Source organism: Pimephales promelas, chromosome 14 (genome assembly GCF_988280905.1).
Source record: "Pimephales promelas chromosome 14, fPimPro1.hap1.1, whole genome shotgun sequence".
In the NCBI taxonomy this organism is placed as follows: domain Eukaryota; kingdom Metazoa; phylum Chordata; class Actinopteri; order Cypriniformes; family Leuciscidae; genus Pimephales; species Pimephales promelas.
Genome location: NC_142782.1, coordinates 15431875 through 15438708, shown reverse-complemented (window position 1 = coordinate 15438708; position 6834 = coordinate 15431875).

The window sequence follows — 6834 nt, the reverse complement described above, 5'->3', positions numbered from 1 at the left end:
GCCAGCTAATAATATTGGACATATTGGTTTCTCTTTTGCACTAGTAATGGATTTCAAGGTCAGTAAATATATTTATACTATTTATAAATATCAAAGGTTCCTATATGGGTCATTTTTGACCCATGTTAGCAAAATTGATGTAGAAATACAAAAACTGTTTTTGTTTATGATGTTAGAAAGGTAAACTAAATATAATGATTTGTGGAAATCAAAAACAAGGTATTTAATGAATACCTGGATTAATAAATTATAAAATACATTTTTTTTAAATAGATTGAGCAAAGAAACATTGAATATGGGTCTTTTTAGACCCATGTTGCGCATTTGAAGGGTAGTGACGCAAAAACGATTTTATTTAAAAGGTAAGAAATGAAAAATTTAAATAAGTATTTTTATGATCTAAAACACGTTAATTAATATACATATGGAATATTGAAATACATGGTATACATGGAATACTGAATGATGAAATTGATTTCTTGCAAAGATATAGAAAATGAAAACTCAGATGGGTCTATTTAGACCCATGTTATGCATCAAAGGGTTAAAAGAGGTTTACACTGGATAATAAGGTGTAACACCAAATCAAATTTACAGAACAGCACAATTTACCAGCAAATTAACTTCACCTGCTGTGTTGTATGAAAAGTAGAGGAAATTGTAATGCTTTATTTTAAAATGCCATTTTCACAAGATGTAAAATACGTCTCTGATGTCCCTAGATAGTGTGTGTGAAGTTGTAGCACAAAATACCCCCCAGATATTTTGTATATAGCATGTTAAAGTTGTCACTTTTTGATGGTTTCCAAAAAGTCACCATTTCGTGCCTGGCCCTTTAAATGTAAATGAGCTGCAGCAGAGGAAGGGGTTTCAATAGCTCCCACGTGTTAGCAGCTGCGATTACCCAACACATTCTCATCCTAGGGCGTCACTAAATTTATATTGTATATTGAAAACAAATATTGTCTGTTTACGGTATGTAATCTGTATGAAAAAAAGAGAGATATTGCTTAGTGTGAACATGCCTACACACAGCACTGATGTTCTGACGCGATCCATGCAAACAGTGTCAACACCCACATCAACTTGGTAAAACTTTTAATCAGATTCATGTACTTTATACTTAACTGCTATGTACTAACATTTAAATTAATCATTTGATGTGTAAATATGTTTTTAAATTGTGCTTATATATATATATATATATATATAAGCACAATTATAATATATTATATTTATATTAATATATAAAACAATTATAACACAATTATATATATATATATATATATATAAGCACAATTATATAGGTGTACCTATATATATATATATATATACACATTTTCTTAAATAAGGCTTTTCATTTAGCAAAGAGGCTTGCTGCAGTAGTCTGTTGCATCAGATTTCACTAGATTATTACAAAGATATTAAGGAGAAATAATGGGCTTTATGCCCAGCTGCACTACTTCCTGAACTTCAGCCAGCTCCTTGGCTGCGTCCGAAATCGCGTACTTCCATACTATATAGTATGCGAAAAACAGTACGCGAGCAGAGTAGTATGTCCGAATTCATAGAATTCGAAAAACAGTAGGCGAGAAGTACCCGGATGGCCTACTACTTCCGGCGAGATTCTGAAGTGCGCATACGATGGACACTTTACTATCCCATGATGCCACGGGAGAGGAGGAGTTGTCGTTATATTTGAAAATGCCGGAAACCGGAGACGCGGGAGTTTTCCACTGTATATGGAGTTCCCTTTCGTAGTCACTTCGAGTTACGTCAGAAGTGACGGAGATTGGGGGTTTCGCATAGAAAGCCAATCCTCTTCGAGTATTTAAACACGAGCCAATGGCATGCAATGCCTTGGGGCTGCGGAAATTTGCATAGCGTACTCCGCCCTACTCCGTGAGTATAAAAGGAGGAAGTGAACGCAACCGCAGTATGTTTTCGCTTCGGAGCCAAGAGAACCTCTTCACTCCTAAAAGCTGATTCAAGACTCTTCGAGAACGAGCGTCCTCTTCAGTGTTGGTGTGACGGCGGTACCCAGCGAGATTTTGCATTGCCTGCGATCTGAGCAGTGGTCTGCCAGACTTTGCACTTCTCCCTGGCAGCTTCAGCGCTGAAAGAGTGAATTTCTCCTTTCTCATAAAAGTGAAAGTGAAAGAGCTGCACGCGGCACGTCTTTTTAAAGATGGTTCGCCCGTGCCCTTCTGGATGTGGTAGATTTCTGTCGTCATCTGATGGTCACGAACGCTGCTTTGTATGCCTGGGCATTCAGCATGCAGCAGCAGCGTTCGTGGATGACTCATGTTCCTTCTGTGGGAGCATGACCATCTCCACACTGAGGTCGAGGCTCAATGATCTCACTAGAGTGAGAGCCCCGGTCCCCCCTACTCGATCGGCTTCCTTCACGGAAGGGGGCCCGTCGACTCGGGGACCCGGCGATCTAACGGTGACGGTGTGGGATAAAGCCCCGACGATTCCTCGGGCCACACCTCCCGCCTCAGTGCGTGAGCCAGCGAGCGCTAGCGCGACTCGGTCGGTTGTCTCTTCGGCGGCACCGGCTGCTTCGAGCAGCGCTCCAGATGATGATGTGATGTCTATCACAGCATCACTAGGCGGGCTTGAGTCCTCGGGAGAGGAAGATGCGGCTGCGTTGCCCCCTTCGGGAGTGCCAGCGTTGCCCGTGTCAGATCCCGAGCTGACGGCCATGCTGTCTCGAGCCGCTGGGAGTATCGGGCTAGAATGGAAACCTCCATCCTGCCCCGATCTCTCGCGGATGGATAACTGGTATCTGGACAAAGCTGCCGCCGCAAGGCCACGGCCAACTCCAATACCTTTTTTCCCCGAGCTGCATGCGGAGTTATCGCGCTCTTGGGGGGCTCCTTTGTCCACTCGAGAGCGCGATCTCTCCCCCGCCTTTCCCCCCCTCGACGGTGGGGCCGCCCGTGGGTACACTGGGATGCCCCCGGTGGAGCGCTCTGTTGCGATGCAGCTGTGTCCACAGAGCGCCTCCACCCGTGGTCCTCCTAAGCACCCATCCAAAGCCTGTGGGTTCTCGTCTGCTATGGCGGCGCGAGCCTATAGAGCGGCGGGACAGGCGGCTTCCGCTTTGCATGCCATGAGCACTTTGCAGGTCTTCCAAGCGAAGATGCTCAGAGACATGCACGAGGGCGGGACTGACTCGACGGCATTTAAAGATCTGCGGTCCGCCACTGACCTTGCTCTCCGGGCAACGAAAGTGGCCGCTCGCGCCGTCGGTCAGGTGATGGCCACTTCGGTGGTTCAGGAGCGCCATCTCTGGCTCAACCTGGCGGACACGCGGAGCGCTGAGCGGACTCGTCTGCTCGACGCTCCGCTCTCCCAGGTTGGCCTTTTCGGCGGTGCGGTCGAGGACTTCGCCCAGCAGTTCTCCACCGCCCAGAAGCAGACGGAGGCCATTAAACACATCCTGCCCCGACGACCAGCTGCTGCCTCCACCCAGTCATCGGCGCAGGTGCCTCCCTCTGCTCGCCGCCGAGGACGCCCCCCTGCGGCTCCCCTCCCTCCCGCCCGGCCCCAGCAGCAGCCTTCACCCGGGCCCCGGCGTCGAGGAGGCCGCAGGCCGGCGTCTCAGCCCCCTCAGGCCGCTCGCCCCGCTAAACGCCAGGCCAAGCGAAGATCCTGACACGGGCCGCTCAGTGACGATCTCGAGTCTTTCTCAGGAGGCGGTAGCAGGCCCCCTCCTTCCCCCGGTGGAGGGCCGGGGGAGAATCTTTTGTTCTCAGCTCCCCGCTGCTCACCCACGGGTGGGCAGCACCCTGAACTGGTTAAAGAAAGACTTGACATCCTCACTGAGCTCACAGACTGGAGTGGGTGCGCTCGATGCCCCCGTGCGTCAGCCCACACACTCCTCTCTGTCTCTGAGGGCGCGGAAGGGTGCGTGTGTCGTCCCCGGGCTACACCAATCCCTTCCCCCTCTGTCGCCAGACCCCCGGCAGAACAGACCCCCGTGGAACGCTCCGCTTTCCCTGGTCCCTTCTGTCGGGGAGCGGGCTTCGACGCATCCGAGCGGGGTAACCCCTGCACGCGTGCCAGTCGACCCGCACCGCTGCCCCTCCGGGGGGACGTCTGTGGTTCGCATGACCCCGTTGGCTCATTTCCTGGAAGCCTGGCTAGCGCTTCCCGGGATATCCCGCTGGGTCATCAGAACGATCAGATTCGGCTACGCGATTCAGTTCGCACGGTCTCCTCCCCGCTTCAGGGGAGTTCGCTCCACGATAGTTGGTGGCAATGCCCCAGTCCTGAGAGCGGAGATTGCGACCCTGCTGGCGAAGGGTGCAATCGAGACGGTCCCTCCAGCCGAGGTGAAGTCCGGGTTTTACAGCCCCTACTTCATTGTCCCCAAGAAGACCGGTGGGTTACGACCGATCCTGGACCTGCGCATTTTGAACCGTTCTCTCCATCGACTACCGTTCAAAATGCTCACGGCCAAACGCATTTTCGAATGTGTTCGGTATCAGGATTGGTTTGCAGCGATCGACCTGAAGGACGCGTACTTCCATGTGTCCATCTTACCTCGACACAGACCGTTTCTTCGGTTTGCCTTCGAGGGCCAGGCATATCAGTACGCCGTTCTCCCATTCGGGTTAGCTCTGTCCCCTCGCGTCTTCACGAAGATCGTCGAGGCAGCCCTTGTTCCCCTTCGCGAACACGGGGTTCGCATCCTGAATTATCTCGACGACTGGCTGATACTAGCACACTCTCGAGCTCAGCTTTGCGAACACAGAGACTTGGTGCTCCGGCACCTAGCCCGTTTGGGCCTTCGGGTCAACCGGGAGAAGAGCAAACTTTGCCCCGTGCAGAGGATCTCTTTTCTCGGCATGGAGATAGACTCGGTCGCCATGTCCGCGCAGCTCACGAACGAGCGCGCGCACTCACTGCTGACTTGTCTTCGACAGTTCGAGGGCAAGAGTGCGGTTCCACTGAAACTATTTCAGAGGCTCCTGGGGCATATGGCATCCGCGGCCGCGGCAACGCCGCTCGGTTTGCTTCATATGAGACCGCTTCAGCTGTGGCTTCGCGATCGAGTCCCGAGGTGGGCATGGCATCGCGGCTCGCTCCGAGTTCCAGTAACTCCAGCGTGCCGCCGAACCTTCTTCCCGTGGTCGAACCTCAGCTTTTTACGGACCGGCGTCCCTATTCAGCGAGTTTCCAGGCATCTCGTTGTCTCCACGGATGCATCTACCACGGGTTGGGGTGCCATGTGCAATGGGCATGCAGCCGCCGGTTCCTGGACAGGAGCCCAGCGCCTCATGCACATCAATTGCCTCGAGCTGTTGGCAGTACGGCTCGCCCTTCGCCGCTTCCGAGCGTTGCTCAAGGGCCAGCATGTGCTTGTCCGCTCAGACAACACTACGGCAGTAGCGTACATCAACCACCAGGGGGGTCTACGCTCACGCCAGTTGTCGCAGCTCGCCCGCCACCTCTTGATATGGAGTCAGAAGCACCTGAGGTCCCTTCGTGCAGTTTACATTCCTGGAGACCGGAACTGGGCAGCCGACGAGCTGTCCCGGGTCCGCCCCATCTCCGGCGAGTGGCGACTCCATCCCCAGTCGGTCCAGCTGATTTGGGACGAGTTCGGGGAGGCACAGATAGACCTGTTCGCCTCTCGGGACTCGTCCCACTGCGCCCAGTTTTATTCTCTGACCCGCGGCACTCTCGGCTCGGATGCGCTGGCGCACAGCTGGCCACGGGGCCCACGCAAGTATGCGTTTCCCCCAGTGAGCCTCCTTGCACGGGTGTTGTGCAAGATCAAGGAGGACGAGGAGCAGGTCTTGCTGGTAGCCCCCTACTGGCCCACCAAGACGTGGTTCTCCGATCTCATGCTCCTCGCGACAGCACCTCCTTGGCCTATTCCTCTGAGACCAGACCTACTCTCTCAGAGACGGGGCACTCTGTGGCACCCTCGTCCCGATCTTTGGAGGCTGCACGTGTGGCTCCTGGACGGGACGAGGCAGGTTTGAGTTCGCTGCCACCTGCGGTGGCGGCAACCATCACTTCCGCAAGAGCGTCGTCCACGAGACACCTTTATGCGTTGAAGTGGAACCTCTTCGTCAATTGGTGCTCTTCTCGCGGAGAAGACCCCCGGAGATGTTCGATCAGTGTCGTGCTTTCCTTCCTGCAAGAAGGGTTGGAGCGCAGGCTGTCGCCCTCCACCCTTAAGGTTTACGTCGCGGCCATTGCCGCTTCTCATGAAGCAGTGGAAGGTAAGTCCTTAGGGAAGCACGACCTGGTCATCAGGTTCCTGAGGGGAGCGAGGAGGCTGCATCCGCCTCGTCCTCCCCTCGTACCCTCTTGGGACCTCTCGGTAGTTTTAAGTGCTCTGCAGAGGCATCCCTTTGAGCCTTTGCAATCGGTAGAGTTAAAGTTTCTGTCCATGAAGACAGCGCTCCTGGTTGCATTGGCCTCCATCAAGAGGGTGGGGGACCTGCACGCATTCTCCGTTGACGAAGCGTGCCTGGAGTTCGGGCCGGCTTACTCTCACGTGATCCTGAGACCCCGGCCTGGATATGTGCCCAAGGTTCCCACCACTCCCTTCCGGGACCAGGTGGTGAACCTGCAAGCGCTGCCCCCGGAGGAGGCAGACCCAGCCTTGGCACTGCTCTGTCCGGTACGTGCTCTCCGCACCTATGTCGACAGAACGCAGTGTTTCAGGACCTCAGACCAGCTCTTTGTCTGTCATGGAGGGAGCCAGAAGGGAAGAGCTCTCTCAAAGCAACGGCTGTCCCACTGGATTGTGGATGCCATTGCTTTGTCTTACCAGCAGCAAGGCCTTCCGTGCCCCCTTGGTGTGAC